This window comes from Pteropus medius, unplaced genomic scaffold, assembly GCF_902729225.1.
Source record: "Pteropus medius unplaced genomic scaffold, Ma_sr-lr_union100, whole genome shotgun sequence".
NCBI classification, from domain to species: Eukaryota; Metazoa; Chordata; class Mammalia; order Chiroptera; family Pteropodidae; genus Pteropus; species Pteropus medius.
In genome coordinates, this window is record NW_024354875.1 from 14,225,235 (window position 1) to 14,241,913 (window position 16,679).

A 16,679-nucleotide genomic window follows, 5' to 3' on the forward strand; every position below is an offset into this window, starting at 1 on the left:
GTCACTCACAGCTCATATTTTTTAATAACCCCCCAAAAAAGAATCCGTAAGAATGGTAAGGCTTCCTCATAATGAAGAATGACCTCTAATCATAATAGATTTCACTTTCAGGTAAATTGGTAAAAGCTAGCTTTCATAGAATGACAAAATTATTATTTTTCTTAATGGTTTTGTTTCCAGAGAGAATGTGAATCCATAAGTGATAATGCTGAAATCGTTTCACAGCTAAAAGTATTGATTCTTTCCCTCATTCCTTCACTCTGCATTGAGAGTTCACTGTATTATCACTCACCAGGGTAAGCACAAAAAGAATAAGACATGTCCTTGCTCTAGAAAAGTTCACAATGCAGGGGAAGAAAGGTCAAAAAGCGCAGACAGTGCTACAAGTCACTTATGTTCAGATAGCTATGATGGCACAGAGCAGTGAACACCTAGTGTTCCCGGGGTGCGGGGGCGGTGTCAGAGAAGGCCTTTTAGATAGAAGTCTTGATGAAGAAATAGTAATTTTCTAATCAGAGGCCTAGAAGGCATATTCCAGGAAGAAAAGGTATCACCTACTGTTATAGAACTTTGTGAAGTAACCAAGTCACTGGTAGGACAGGGGACAGTAGGAAGGAATGCCCAGGAAGCTAACAGGAGGTGAGAGCAGAGAAAATGGAATGGGAATAGTTTGTCATGCCAAGGAGTTTGGAAAGATAACTCTAGAAGCAGGAAAGAGGGTGGGTGACAAGAGAGACTGATTTCACTGAGACCTTACAGAGGTTACAGAAAAGGGGCCTAAACTAAGACTGGAAGTCTACAGAGACTTTGCAACATTCAAATGAAAATTATTAGTAATAGATTGAATGAAGGAGCTAAGGAAGAGGAAGGAATCAAAATTCCTCTCATGTATCCAATTTAGGAGACTAGCTGAATAGAGATACCATTAAAGATATTAGGAAAAATGGAAGAAGTAGACATTGGGGTGGGTAGAGGACAGGACAGGGATGAATTAGGAGAGCAAACAGAGCTGTGATCGCCTGTGCTAACGGACATTAATTTTGTGTTGTAGTACAATCGCTACATTAAATAATCTGTTTTACCTATAATGTATTATTCTTTGATATATTTTGATTACTGTCCCACTTAAATGTATTCACCATGTCAAAAACACATGTTACACAACAGTATGGACCAAGTCCTCTGTTTCTATATTCCCACTACTGTATGAGGAGCATAATACTTTTAGTAGCAGTAATCTCTTGTTATGCTTAGTATTCTACCTTCATGAATGTATTACCTACGCTTTGGGGAAGAAAGCACCATCTCCATGTGACTGTACAATATTTTGATGCACAAAAAATTTTCTGACCTCAACTAGTGATCTCTTTATTAAAGCCAAGAACTGATTCAATTCATATTTTCTAACCTCCATTTTCCATTTAGAGATATTTTCATCTGTAGGAGTATCACAATGCTAAACCTTTCTAAATGATGCTTTTTGGTTTAATTTTCAAAACTCAAGGACTACAGATTCTGACAGAATAAGAGTAAACTATTCAAGAGGAAAACAATAATAGCTACTAGTTGTTGACTATACATAGCATTTTCAATGATGTTCTAGAAACTTGCTTACTACTATATTATGAAATTTTCACAGTGATCTTGGAAGAGACATTAAAATGAATTACAAGAAAAGTAGCCAAGTTTTTTCACATTAGATGTCAGGATGTGTGTGGGGAGGTGGGGTTTGGCATCTACTCTTATTTCACACAGAGTCTTTTTCATTTACTTTTCTTAATGCATTCAAAAGTTGTTAAAGTTTCTTATATAAAAATATGATTGATTGTTAACAGTGACAGTAATTGCATTTTAGCAAAAGTAACCATTATAGTAATTTTCTTCAAGGAAGAGAAATCTAACTAACTAAAGTCGCTAGTTACTTCCTCACACATTAACTTTGAAATTTTTTTAACATAAAAATACTTGATAAGGGAAGTACAGATTGAAGAACATAAAATTGCATGCAATATTTATAAAACTACTTCCAATAGGCAGTTCACAATTTTACGTAGCTGTTAATCACAAATTAGCTGAAACAAAATATAGGGAAAAAACTAAAATTTCTACACTATTGGACCAACTAAAACTAAGTCCTCAACTGCAACTTTTTAAAAATAACCCTCAGATATCCCTTATTTTCATTTCTAAGCTACAGAAGTTAATGATTTTTTTGGAACCAAGAAGATTTATTTATATCATGCCCTTAGAAAATTGAATCAAATGAATACACAAAGATATGCTTACAAAGAAAAAACAGCCAGTATACATGTACATAAACAAGGGAATAGTGCATATAGTAACAAATAGTACATGTTAAATCACAAATGAAACAACATTAACATTTAATCTCATATATTCCACTGCACACCTGAATACTAATTAGCAGCTAAAGTAGGAAATATGTGGTACTGCATGTATTGATGAAATCTCAGTTCCATATTCTTCAGACACCAGTGATTTAACATGAATTGCATACTGGGAAAAGCTACTTCATCATTTTTATAGTTTTCTTCCTAAAATTCTTTTTCCTTATTATTGAAAGCAATATATTAATTTCAAAATCAATCAAAGATAACTGAAATGTTGGCTAAATGTGGAATTGCATTTTCTAATATTTATTGTTAAGGATGTATAGACAGGAACCACTACAAGGAGTATAAAGTGGAAGCCTCAAATTCAGTATGCAAATAGATGAACAGTATTCAAGGTAACCTACATCAATTCAGTCAACTCAAATTTTTCATTTGGGGGAGCCATGAGAACACTGGTACTTTGTTTCTGCCCTCTTCTTAGCCCTATTTTTAAAATCGCCCCCAGAACTGCAAAAGGAAGATTGATTTTGAAGGCTGAGATAGAGGAAAAGGAGTTTTAACTTCATGATTTTTCCCTAGCTGCCTCATCTCTCTCTGTTTTCATTCCTTTGCTAGCCTCTGTATTTAAACTGGTCCTTGCACTTCCGTTTGATTTATTTTGGAGTTATTCTTATAGTTGAGAATTTTATTCAAAAAGTGTATTTCTTTGAGTTAATACTTTTTTCTATTTTTCCACTATCCCCATAGATTACACATCCTCTCCTACTTGTTTGTACCATTTTGCCCATCAATTGCATCTATGATATAAGTTAGCTCTTATTATGTATGGCAAGAAAAGCATTGGGGAAAATTGCAGATATGTATGTGCATGTGTGTGTGTGTGTGTATGTGCATACATGTATGAGTGTGTCTGTTTGCTTTTGAGTTGTATTCTAAAATAAGGATTCAGTATAAAATTGGTGATAGCAGTCTTTCAGCAAAGTCTTATTTCCTTGAAGCCTGGCTGGTGTCTCATTTATTAACAGAACATAGAAGTAAAGGTACGTACAAAATAATTACACTAGTAGACATCAAAATAAAATGTTTCAAAGAGAAGGACTTAATAAATAACTGCTAAGAAAGTCACAGGACTTTATCAGTTAAGATGCTTCTAGTTACAAACAACAGAAAAACCAACATAAACTTGCATAAACTATAAAGAGAACTTATTGGTTCATGTAACTAGCAGTCCAGAGGATGGGAAAGACTCAGGTACAAAATGACCAGAGTTCCAGGTGATTTGGCTGCAGTTGTCTCAGTTCTTTCCTTCTTGATCGTTGGCTCGACCCTTAGGTAGCTTCTTTCCACATTGCAAAATTTCATCTATGAGCAAAGAGGGTCATGTTCTTTCTCATTCACATCTCCCAGAAGAGGGCATGTGCTTCCCCAGCCAAAGAATAAAAGTCTCAAAATTCATTCTAATTGGTCTAATTTGGGCCACTCTTGAATCATCTGTAGTGGCAAGAAGGAAAGACGTACAGTAGACCTCCTCTTACACACACACACACACACACACACACACACACACACACACTCCTATATAGTTCCAAACCTTATATATATTGTTTTTTCTTATATACACATGCCTATGATGAAATTTGAACTACTCTTGCACTTTGGAGCCAAATAAGGGTGATTTGAATACTAGCACTGTGATACCATGTTAGTCGCTCTGACAACCAAGATGACTACTAAGTGACTAATGGGCAGGGAGCTTATACAAGAGTGGATAAGCTGAACAAAGGGATGATTCATGTCCCAATCTGGACAGAGCAGGATGGTGCAAGATTGTATCATACTGCTCAGAACAGCATGCAATTTAAAACACGAATTGTTTATTTCTCAAATTTTCTATTTAATATTTTCCAACTGTGGTTGACCCTAGGTAACTGAAAATGGAGAAAGCAAAACCGTAAATAAGGGGGAACTACAGTATTGGTTTAGACCAACCAAGGCATGTGCCTGGCACACACTGATACAACTCAACAGGTTCTTTAAATATTGAAATGTTTCTAAATGATAAATAGCTAACGCTCTAAATCTTCCCAAGTGTTCCTCACTGCATCAGCAACCCAGCCTGAAATACCCCTGACCACTCCATTATCCAGAAACTAAAAGTTAACATCTGCAAAGTAAAGATCCATTTGGACCCTGCCTCAGCAATGTGGCAAGCATCTCTTCTGTGTGAATAGATTGTATCTTGGTTGTTAAACATTTTGAATATCAGCATCAATCCCACTGTATTAGTATTCTAGGACTGCCATAACAAAGTACCATAAAGTGGGTAGCTTAAAATAATAGAAATTAATTCTCTCATCAATAAGAAGCTCTAAGTCCAAAATCAAGGTGTTGACTGAGCAATGTTCCCTCCAAGACTCTAAGGAAGAATCCCTCCTGGCCTCTTCTAGCTTCTGGTAGTTGCTAACAATCCTTAGTTTTCCATGGTTTGTGGCAGCATAACTCCAAACGCTGCCTCTATTAGGCCCACACTAATCCAGCATGACCTCATCTTAACTTTATTATATCTGCAAAGACCCTATTTTCAATAAGGTCGCATTCACAGGTTCTGGCTGGACATAAGTTTGGCAGGACACTATTCAACCCAGTCAGTACACTGTCCCCCTAAAGTGGGATGGTTGCTATGCAATGGGAAATTGGCAAAGTGATGTTAGGGGTTTCTTACAATGTCTACTATAGATGCTAGAACCTCTGAGTCTTTGCTCTCTTCATTTATAGGTGAACCAGCATTTCCAATTTTATTTGCATCTTCTAGGCTAGATCCCATACTGCTTTATCTCATTTTTAATTCTAAGGCCTAAGTCCATGGATTTCAAAAAGTAATCTGGGGAAGGGGTCTGGCAAAGAGTCCTTAAATTGACATGCCAGTCTAAGCACTATCAATAGAGTGAATAAGCAATATCTCTCACCTAGATAAGTACTATTGTTTTTCAGATTATGTAGCTATAATTAAATGAAAATTTATTTAAAATCTTCCTGCATTTATAGTACCTGTTTGTCATTATGTATGTTCTCTAGCAACAGAGAGTAAAGTACAACTACTATTGTATTTTAGCACACTGGTCTCTAATAGAAGGGCCATGAGTAAACTGGGATACAAGTCTACCTGCTGTCACAAAGGCCAAAAAACAATAGTTCAAACAAATAGACATTGATTTCTTCCTCATGTAAGAACACAATCAGTCCAGAGGTCATATGGCAGCTCCACAGTATTTAAAACCTAGACACTTTCTATTTTGTTGATCTATCATTCTCAAGATAGGGCTTTCATGAAGCTCTCACCAGTGTGGCTGCATTCAGCTCACACATCAATGGCCGGATCCCAATATTGTAATTTTGTAATTTGTTTGTTTTAAACTCTGTCTCATGTTACTAACTCTAGTGATATAGTTGGCCTAAAAATGCTCACTAGATGTCTATAGTGAGGTTTTAGAGCCATAAGGAGAATAGTTGCAAATATTGAGGTAAACAGGAAATAGTGTGTGGAAGAGGAAAAATTTTGAGAGTGACTATTTTGATAGAATGAGGTGTTTAACTCCCTTATCTCTGGTGAAAAGTTATCCAATTATGACTAATAAGAAGAAAAGTTAAACTAGGGTATTAATATCAAAGACTTAGAAACTATATGCACAGTGCCACAGCCAAGGGAGACTTTATATAACTTAAACCTGGCACCCTGCTTAAAAGCAGATTCTTCTCAAATAAGAAGAGGCATGCCAAGGTCTTTATAAATGTTGAACAACAAATTTGGGCAAAAATTTGCCAAAAGAAAACAACAATGCCAAATGAAAAAAAAAGGAAGGGGGGAAAAGATAGACTTTTTTTAAAAATAGATAATTGGCAGTATATTATTCAACTTATGATTGTTCAAAGTTCTAATTCACGCTGAAATTCTCAGAATTCTGACTTTTCACAAAATCTTATTATAAACTTTTTTATGGAGACAAATGTACTGGATGGTCTCAGTGTGACCCTCAGATCCACTCTCTATCCTTCCACAGCTGATCCATTCCCCAGGAGGCTGGCTTGTGTGGATCACATCACTAGGCTTGCTTGCCCTTGGCTTTCTTGCTGGATGCCACCAATGAGACATTCCAACAGGATACTGGACACGGCAATAACATGAGGCTGGTATTTATTCCTCTGCTTCCCTCCATGCCACCCTTCAAGTTGCCAGTACCTGCAATCCTCCACTGATGACCACAGCTCCTGTCATCTGGTCCTCTCCTACAGATACATCTGCAGTGGCCTTTCCCACTCTCTAGGCCTAGAGATGATCTAACTAGGCCCCTGTTACTGGTTTAACCCTTTGTGACTTCTGCTCAGAGCAAGAACCATAAAAGGCATTTCAATGCACCTTTCCACATTCACAAGAAGATTATGTCTTTCCCTCTTTCTGAAGAGCGGAGTCAAAAATTCAATGTTCAACTCAGGTCCATCTGAAAGAGGGATGTTCAGGATATGTGAAAACACTGAAAAAGTTAGCAAATTGGCAAAGCAGTTCAAGTTTAGAGGAAGAAATGTGTCATCTACACTGAACATATGCAGAGAGAGAAGCCAATGACATAACTATTCATTTAGGCATTCAGCCAAGTAAGGTGCTTATCACTAAGCTAAAACTGGACAAAAATGGCAAAACAATCCTTGCATGTAAACCCAAATCTTGCCAGGCAGGAAAGGAAAAGGGCAAATATAAAGAAGGAAAACATGAGAAGATGCAGGAATAAAGTAATCTTATAAGCAACCTTCATTAAAAACTACTAAAATAAAGAAAAAAAAAATCTCCTTAACCTTATCTCTGTGGTTTACTAGCTGTCCCATGTCCCCACTGTACAAACAGGTGGAAGATTGTTTCAAGTTCTTGTTTATTGATTTGATATCAACTTGCTCCAGAAGACAGATAATCAAAGCTTTCCAAGAATAAAATTAAGGCCCTCTTTATTAAAGAGTTCTTCTGCCTCGGTCAATTATAAAATAGTAGAGAGGGCTTTCTTTGCCCTTCTGCTGGCCATGTGAAGAAACCTAGACTAGGCTCTGCCTCTGTTCTTTTTCAAGTCTTTTTTCTTTGAAATATACACTATGTTTGCAAATCAGTATGTTTTAAAAATAATCCAAAAAAAGAAAAAGAAAGAAGGTAAAAGTGCTAGTATACTCTAGACACAAGGAAATGTTCTTGGGAAGCATTTGCAAGTAGATACCTGAGAGTTTTCAAAACCACATCAGTAAAAGAAGAGGTTACATTGAATGACTTTTGAATATTGAAATTTCAAGTATGTTAGCAAATCAGAAGACAACACCCTTTCTAAGATCCCCTAAGGTTTCTATCACATAAACAGAGATTCTAAAGGGACATTTATATAAAATAATTTACATTTGGAGCCAACAGAAGCCTCCTATTGATGAGAGTATTCCAACTGCCAACATCTCTCAACACACACAGAATAAGTGCCTCAAGATTTCGATTTTTCATTCAATTTGAGGTTTCATTGGTTTTATTTCATAAGTAATGTCTTACAAAAAACTAGAATTTATATAAAACTTCTTTAGGATTTTAAAAGCATTTTATATCTTTGCTTTCTTTAAAGAATTTTATAGAAGAGTAAAATATTGAGATTTAACCATACCAGAAACAAGGCAATAAAGCTAAATTTACTATACCAAATCAGGATTTTGGTATCAATAGGTACAAATCTACATATTCATAAACTCTAGTTTCCCTATTACACATCTTTTTTATTCATTGACATACTGCCCAATATGTGTATCTTTATTTTTTCTAACAGTTGGAAACTTGGCAGAACTCATGATATACCTCAGTGAGAATATTCTTCTACACACTAAATTTCATGGTATAAAGGCTAACTCAGTACTAAGTGACAGCTGTAGTTCTCTAGAAATTAGCACTAAATGGTACTACTCTCCAATCAAGCACTTAAAGATTTAAAGTTGTCTCTACCTAATCTATGGTTGAGCACTATGTATAGAAAAAGAGAGAGAGATAGCAAGGTATTACTCAAAAGTCAAACATTTGCTTCTCCATTTCCTAGGGAAAATTATATTCTTTCATTAAACCTAATGTGTGTTATTGTTAAAAATTACATGCCCATCACTAAATGGCTGAGTTCACCTACATATTTGAGCTTACATATCAAACAAAGAAAACAGGCTTGGCTGCAAAGTCAATAAAAGTCAAATAAAAGGCCAAACTAAACAGATGAGACACCATGCCCTGAAGATCAACAAAGGAGATCATTGTTAGGTGAGCAGGCTTTAGTAACTTCAGCAAGAAGGATTTGCTGTGCTCATCACAAACACAAAGCAACTCATTTAAGCTACTTAAACACAAAAACATAAATTCAACTGCAAGACTGATGGGTAGTTTGTTGCATACAACTGGATTTTTTTTTTTTATTACACTATAGTAAGGTTAAACTCCATTGAGCCTTACGTGGATCACGCAGAGATATTTTTGAAATTTTTGGTAATAATAATGATGATAACAAATGGGTAGTAAATTTTTTGTATCAGTTTTTTTTTTAATACAGCATGCTAAATAAATGTAAGATGTGATGGGAATTATGATGACTGAAATTAGATAATAATAAGTTATTTATTTGTGTTTAAAAAAAAAACCCCATCATTCCAGCATTTCTCTCTTAAAATGATTCCACAACCTTTGAAAATGGTCTGGTCTAGAGTATTACAGAGTCCATAATATACCCATATTTGTCCTTCCTGAGATTTGTCAGAAGGAGCTTCCATCCACTAAATTGAAAAGTACAACTTCTTCTCTTCCACAGCATCCATTAGGATTCTTTCTGCCAGGTATTATAATTATGTACCTGGAAAACTCAAGAGATTCAGCTTAAAAGCTACTTAATGAAGTAGTGGTCACACAATTAATATACAAAAGACAAACAACAAATGGTATCAATATATAATGAAAGAAAATATTCATTTAAATAGGAAAAAAGATCGAAGGCACAGGAAGAAATTTAATAAGAAACGTTAAAACACTACTGAAAGACATACAAGAAATTTTGTACAAAGGGAAGATGTACCTAGTTGGAAAGGTTAACATCAAAAATATGTCGATTCTTTCTGAATTCATTTATAATTTCAACATGATCCCAAAAAGAAAAATATTGAGAGTGGGCTTTTGAAACTAGGCAAAGCAGTCATAAACTGTATAGAAAAATAATTAACCAAAAATAGGCAAAAATAAACTGGGGGGGAAAGACAATGGGAGGGAATTAGCACTATCGGATAATAAAACATAAAAATCTGAACACTTAAATGTGTAGTACTGGTTCATCATTAGACAAACTTACCAACAGCATATTGTAGAAAGTCCAAAAATAATCCCAAATGCATACTTCAATTCAATATATGAAAAAGATAGCATTTCAAATCAGTGGGGAAAAGATAAACACATCAATAAATTGTGATAAAAGAGCTAAGGGAAAAGATGTTGAATTTGTATCTCACAGCATACTCTAATAAAACCAAGATAAATTTCAAATTAATCAAAGATGTACATAGAAAATAATGAGAACATATAAGTATTAGAAGAAAGCATAGGAAGTTCCTTTCTAATGTTGCAGTGAATAAAGTCTTTATGACTCAAAATCCAGAATCCATAAAAATAAAAGAATATAATAAATTTAACAACATACAAAACTATAAACAAAGTCAAAGGATAAATGAGAAACTGAGAAACTCATATCATAGACAAATACTAATCTCCCTAACATATGAAGAACTACTAGAAACCAATAAAAAACTAACTGCAGAAGAGAAAAAGAGGCAGAAATTTACAGAAAGAAAATCCAATGGCTTATAAACATTACTTATAATACGAGAAATGCATGTTAAAACGACATGAATTTTTTTTTCCATTTTTCAGATTGGTAACAGTCTAAGAGATTGGTAACATATTTTATTGTTTGTAAGAAAACAGGCCCTCTCACACATTAGGGAGAGTTGATATTGGTACAACTTTGATGCAAGGAAATTTTGCAAGGTTTATCAAAACTAGATATATCCACTGACCCACAATTGCACTTACAGGAATTTATCCTACAAATACACTTGACTACATGTGAAATGCCATTATGGTAACATTATCCATGCCAATATTACTAAAATAAAAATAAAAAACTAGAAATGACTCACATGTCCATTGATAAGACACTGGTTATAAAGTCACTGAACATTACAGAATGAAGTACTGCACAGGGCTTTAAAAAAAAAAAGAAGAAACTTTCTAGTATTGATCATTAAGATGTATTGTTAAATTTTTAAAAAATGTATAAAACAGTGTATATTGTATGCTACTTTTTGTAAAAAAGAGAAGGAATAAAACTATCTATTCATAATTTCTGTTAGATACATAAACTGCAAGAATGTAGAAGAAAATAATTATGTCTCTGTGTGTGTGTGTATGAGTGTGTGTGAGAGAGAGAGAGAGAGAAAGGGGTGGGGGTGAGCACTGTGTAAATGGTGAACAGGGTGAGAGCAAAACTTTTCACTATATTCCTTTTTACATTTCTAAAATTTTGAACTATGTGAATAATGACATTTTAGGTCAGGGGACGGGTGGAGACTGCTCGCCTGGAGGAGCTATTCCTTTATAGCTGTAGTCACAAACAAACCATTTGCAACTGGGGAGAGTGTGAAGTCAAAACTATTTTCTTCACTGCCAGAAGACTCTTTCTATTAATAAATACACCATTAAAGCCACACTTTGGAAAAAGAACGAAGTAAAATACATTTTTTACTTATTTGTGTTGTTTTACCTAAGAGAAATGGAATTATGCCACAATATGATGTGTCCTCATTTAAGTCTCTCTTTTTTAATTTGTAAACCTAAAAAAACAATCACTCAGTATTTTCCTTGTCTTGGTCCATTCAGGTTGCTATAACGAAATACCACAAAAAATATAAAAAACGGAAATTTATTTCTCAAAGTTCTGTAGGCTGGAAGTTTGAGATCAGAGTGCCAGCATAGTCAGTTGTGGGCCCTTTTTCAGGTCACAGACTTTTCATTGTACCCTCACATGTTCAAAAGAGCTAGGCACATCTCTGAAACTTTTTTTATAAAGCACTAATCTCATTCATGAGGGCCCCACCCTCATGATTTAAGCACCTCCCAAAGGCCCCACCTCCTAAAACCGTCATCCTTGGGGGTTAGAATTTCAACATATGAATTTGGGGGGGGCGGGTCACATACATTCAGACCATAGCATTCCTCATAACATACTTTATACCTTTTAAATCTGATTTATAAGCTGAATTTTTCTCTACTTTTGTTGATTTTGCCATTAGTCTTGGAAACTTCTCTATTTTGTCTAAATAATTTCAAAGTTTTCTGATCTAGATGGACATATTATTTTAGTACAAGTCTGTCAAGTGAAAAGCATAGTAGAAGGATTGTTTTTCAAACTAAATTTATGGGAGTGTCTTTTCTATTTAAACCTCACCTCCTATTGGTTACGTATCATTTCACACTTTGTTTTCTGACTTAGATTTTACCAGCTTGCAAGGACATTTCTCTCTCTGTTCTCGGATATTAGCAAACCACCTAATTCGGCTCCCTATGAGTTTAACATGTCCTGAATTTTTTGTTCAGATCATCGATAAAGATATGAAGAAAACTATCTTCATAGCAGGTTTCCACTAATTATCATTTGATTCACTTCATCTAGAAACGCAGCGATGGCTAACTACTCTTCGTTTGCAGCTTCATCAATTTGTTCAATTATCTAGAAATGGCATAAACCAGACCATACTACTTTAGTTCTTTGAAAGCTTCTTCCCTCTTGCAGATACTGCAGTTGTTAATGCTTCCTCATTAATAGATATTCCCAGATCTCAACCTGCCTACGTAGAAACTGATTCAATCTTTTTCCAGAGGTTTCACTGAAGAACACAATATAGGGAAACTATGACAACACTAGTGTGATTAAAGATAAATTCAGTCCAATAATCTAGAATTCCCTTCAGCCATTGTTGCGAAGGAGAATTTATAAGACTCTTGCATTGCAACTTGCCTTATATGATTAAGATAATATGAAAGACATACTCCTGAAATTAAAATGTTATATTCAGTTTGTTCGTTTTTCTTTTTTTCCCCTATTTTTCTCCTCTGTGTCATAGTTTTGTTTCAGGACTAGATTTAGAAAAAGAGCAGATGGGTCATGGGGAACAATAATTCTTAAGAGAGTAATGTTAACCATTATATAGTGACCAAACATATTTCCTTTTAAAAAATAACACAAGCAAACTATGATAAATGAAGAAGTTGAGTGATGGACATCTGAGAGTTTGATATAATATTTCTCTAACTTTGGTATATCTTGAACCATTTTTCATAACAAAAATTAAAGTAAGTAAACATTAATATAAGTTCTCATTCTCTTTTGCTGTGATGCATCTTATCAAATATCCTGTAAATTACCTTTGGCCTCATCTTTCAAATTAGATCTATGTTCAGAAACAGAGATTAAAGTATATTTGGGGTAAAATGTGCTATTTATTTTATTGTATTTAATAATATGATGAGAGAAGTTAGAGAGATAATAACAATGGGTGGTCACTCCTGAATGGTGGAAGTTGGGAACCATTCAAACAAATTATTGATGTTGTCTGCATATGGTTAAAGAAAAGAAGAAGGGAACATTGCATGGAGTTACATGAGGGTGTTATGAGAAAATAAGGTTTTAAAGAAACTCTGGGTTCATTTAAAGATAAGATGAGAAAAACTGAGAAAGAACAAATCCAGGAAGGGCTGATAATAAAAGGCTGAGCTCAAGCAATCTCTGTGTATTTTCACATATCCAGAATAAAGGAAAGATGGGATTTCTGTGGCTTCAATCCCAATGACCCTGGTCAGGCTGAACACTCAGATGCCTACAAGGACTGCAGTTTTAACCCAAAACTGATCCAGAGAGAAAATGACCCTGAACCTTCATGACTATGGTTTTCTACAAAAGGTTTGACTCTGCCCTCAACTTGAGAATAGAAGTAGACTGAACTAGAAAGAAAGAGCAGAATTTCAAGGGTTTGGACTCGAGGAAAGAGCAGCAAATGAATGAACTGATATATCTTAGGAAAAATGGTTTATTGTTTTCAGTCTGTACTGAGCTAATGAAGCAGTATACACTAGTAACTCACTTCGTCTATCTATAGTTTGTTCTTGAAATTGCCCAAGAGGATAGTCATATTAGTCATGGCACTGAACAGATTGTGTATACTGTGGCGGATATAATGAGAAAGGTGTGCTCCAGAGAGGGAAAAGGGTGTCAGCCTATAGAGGGATATTTGAAAGAGAACTCCCTCCTCTGCCCCACCCCAGCCCTCGTCCTTGAATCTTCAAGTGGTTGAGAGGTTAAGTTTTTTGCTCAAGATGAGGAGCAAAATTCAACTAAAGTTGCTTTCTGTTTGGGATCTGAGTGTGTGTTTCATCAGCCATTTAGAACTTAATTTGCAAAAGCATAAATAAATCTCCCAAGCCCCTTATTCTCTTTATAAATAGCACTTTCTCACTCGTGTGCTATTCTTCATTTGTCTGAGAAGCAAATTAAGGCTTTCTAGAAGCTATCCACAAATACATAGCAGCTTTGTGGGTCCTACTTTATTATCTCATTTGTGATTTCAGAATTTATGTTAAGAATAAACTTATTAAACTAGCCAAAGATTCAAAGTTAGCTGGCATGCTTATTACTTAAGAAAACATGATTGAATTCAAAGTCATCTTCATAAATACAATAACCTTTAATGGAGATAAACGAAGATTAAATCACCCAAATAAAAGAAATAGATGTTAGAAGTTTACATAAACATAGCAGATATGTCAGAAAAAATTAAAAACAACAACAAAAGCTTTATATTGATCATTGGCCAGGTCTTAATCACAGTTTTCTAGGATAAAGCCATGTGACATAGATGAAATGACAAAACAAGTATCTTTTCTGATGGAGAAGTTCAATCAATACGAGAATGCTTAGTTAATGACAGAAGGAAAGCCTAAATCAAGCAGGGGAAAGATCACTAATGTGAGGATGGGTTTTAATACTCCTCAAAAATTTAGAAAGAAATCATAGATTATGATCAACCATTCTACATTTGAGTAGAAGACAAGGAAAGAGTCAGCTGCAGAAATAGAGACTTAAAGTATAGTCATGAAAAACTTACTTATCATAAAAAGTATGTGATATTTAAATGAGTGAGCATTGTGAAATCTCATCAAAATATGTTTAAGCTGAGTGACAAATACTCTCGTATCTCACAGAGAGATTTAAAAGTGTAAGTTCAAAATTCTGTCTATTCCTAGAATGCTGTGATTACCTATAGAATCAAGGATTAATATCATCTTTTAAGAATGATCTAACAGAGAATTCTAAAACCTTGGTCAACCATCGAATTCTGATAAGTTGGTGACTAGCAATATTCTAAGGAAACTGCTAAGACACATAAAGTATCAATCCTGACTCTATATCTGAGTGCCCTCGTTTGTAAGATATAACATATGACCTCAACCTTCAAGAGTTGTACGGATAATAAGATGATAAATGTGAAGTGGTTTAGGATCTATAGAACATTGCAGACATATATGCCTCTATTAGTAACAGTGACAATAATATTAGAAACAAATTATTTCTGTGTCTCAGTGGCACATATGTGAATCTCTTAACTACAAATATAAAACTCTGTGAGGGAATCTATATCCAAGAATTAAAGGAGGGCCTTGAGGTTAACCATTTACTTTTGTTTGTTATGTTTTTTACATAGAAAAATGTTTACAAAGTCTGTTGCTCAAAGGATTTTTGTAAATGAATATACTTGTGTAACCATCATCCAGGTCACAATATAGAACATTACCAACATCTTAGAATATTCCCTCATGTCCCATCCCAGTTAACCATCCCGAATGTAACTACTATTCTGACATTCATCACTATAGATTTGTTTTAACTATTTTGGAAGTTCACATAAATGAAATCATACAGTATGTACTCTACATCTGGTTACTTTGGCTAACATTGTTTCTGTAAGATTCATCAATATGGTTGCATGAAGCAGTTATTCATTATTTTTATTGCTGTATACTATTTCATTTTAAGAGAATACCAAAACAGAAGCACTTCTGAAATGGCAGAGTAAAGACCTCTGAAAGTCTTCTCTTCTATAAAAGCAATGAGATCACTAGTAAAAATTGATAAAATCAATTTTTCAGAACTCTGTAAATAAACCAAAGACTTGTAGCAATCTGAAGGTCATTTATTTAAAAACAAAACAAAACAAAAAAAACCCACTTATAAAAACAACAGTAAGCTCTGTAGCATTTTAACTTTCCCTGTTTTGATTGCCCTCTTCCTAGATACATAGAAGCCTTGAAAATCAGCAGCCTCACACTGTAGCAGCTGTGAATATCACTCTAGTAGACACTAAAGGGGGTAGAATGGGTTTGGAGCTCCTAAAAAATCCTCAGTCAATTCTTGCTATTTCACCTATCTGGTAACTTCGTGGAAAACCCCCATTCACTAGACCTGTCTTTATTTTACTTGATCCAGAGTTTACTCAGTGAGGAGAGCTCTATTCTCAAGACATTGTCAAAAACATTCAGTGGAAATTGTTTAACATTGCAGCTATCTAAGGTAGAGATATCATTTAAAACAAATAAGAAGTTTGGCAAAAAAATGTAAAAGGAAAATCTAGCAAATGGAATGTCCATGGTGGGCTTTGAAAAGCTCAGACATATTCCTGGGGATCTCGAAGGCTACATGCATGTACAGGGCTTTGTGCATGCCCCAGAAAGACATGGAAGGCCCTATTCACTTGCTTCTAGCACAACCTGAAGCCCTTTGCAAACACCAAGTGAAGACTAAGGCAGACTTATAAAATGCCAGAGCATTGAAGGCATACCCAAACACAAACACACACAGCATCTCAGCAAAATCTTGTACATTTATTGTTTCAAGGCTTTAAGGAACTCTTACTGCAATCGTTAGCTGACCATTTAGTTAGCCAAGGAGAGACCTCAGTGGCCACATATGACAAAAAATACAAATTTTACATGATTAGTCCACAAAGGTCACTGCACAAAAAATAACAAACAGTAACAACTAAAACCCCTGAATATAGGATTCTGATTTCTGAAGTTACCATATTATATTATATAAAAATTCCAGTTTTCAACAAAAACAGAAAATTATTAGACTTGCTAAGACATAGAAAAGTATGGCTCATACACAAAGGGAAGAGCAG

The 16,679-nt window shown here is 34.8% G+C and overlaps 1 pseudogene; it reads left to right on the forward strand.

The window, feature by feature from the left end:
* The first annotated feature begins 344 nt into the window (after positions 1-344).
* LOC120597115 (60S ribosomal protein L26-like) lies at positions 345-7,138 on the forward strand (annotated as a pseudogene).
* The last annotated feature ends 9,541 nt before the right edge of the window (positions 7,139-16,679 follow it).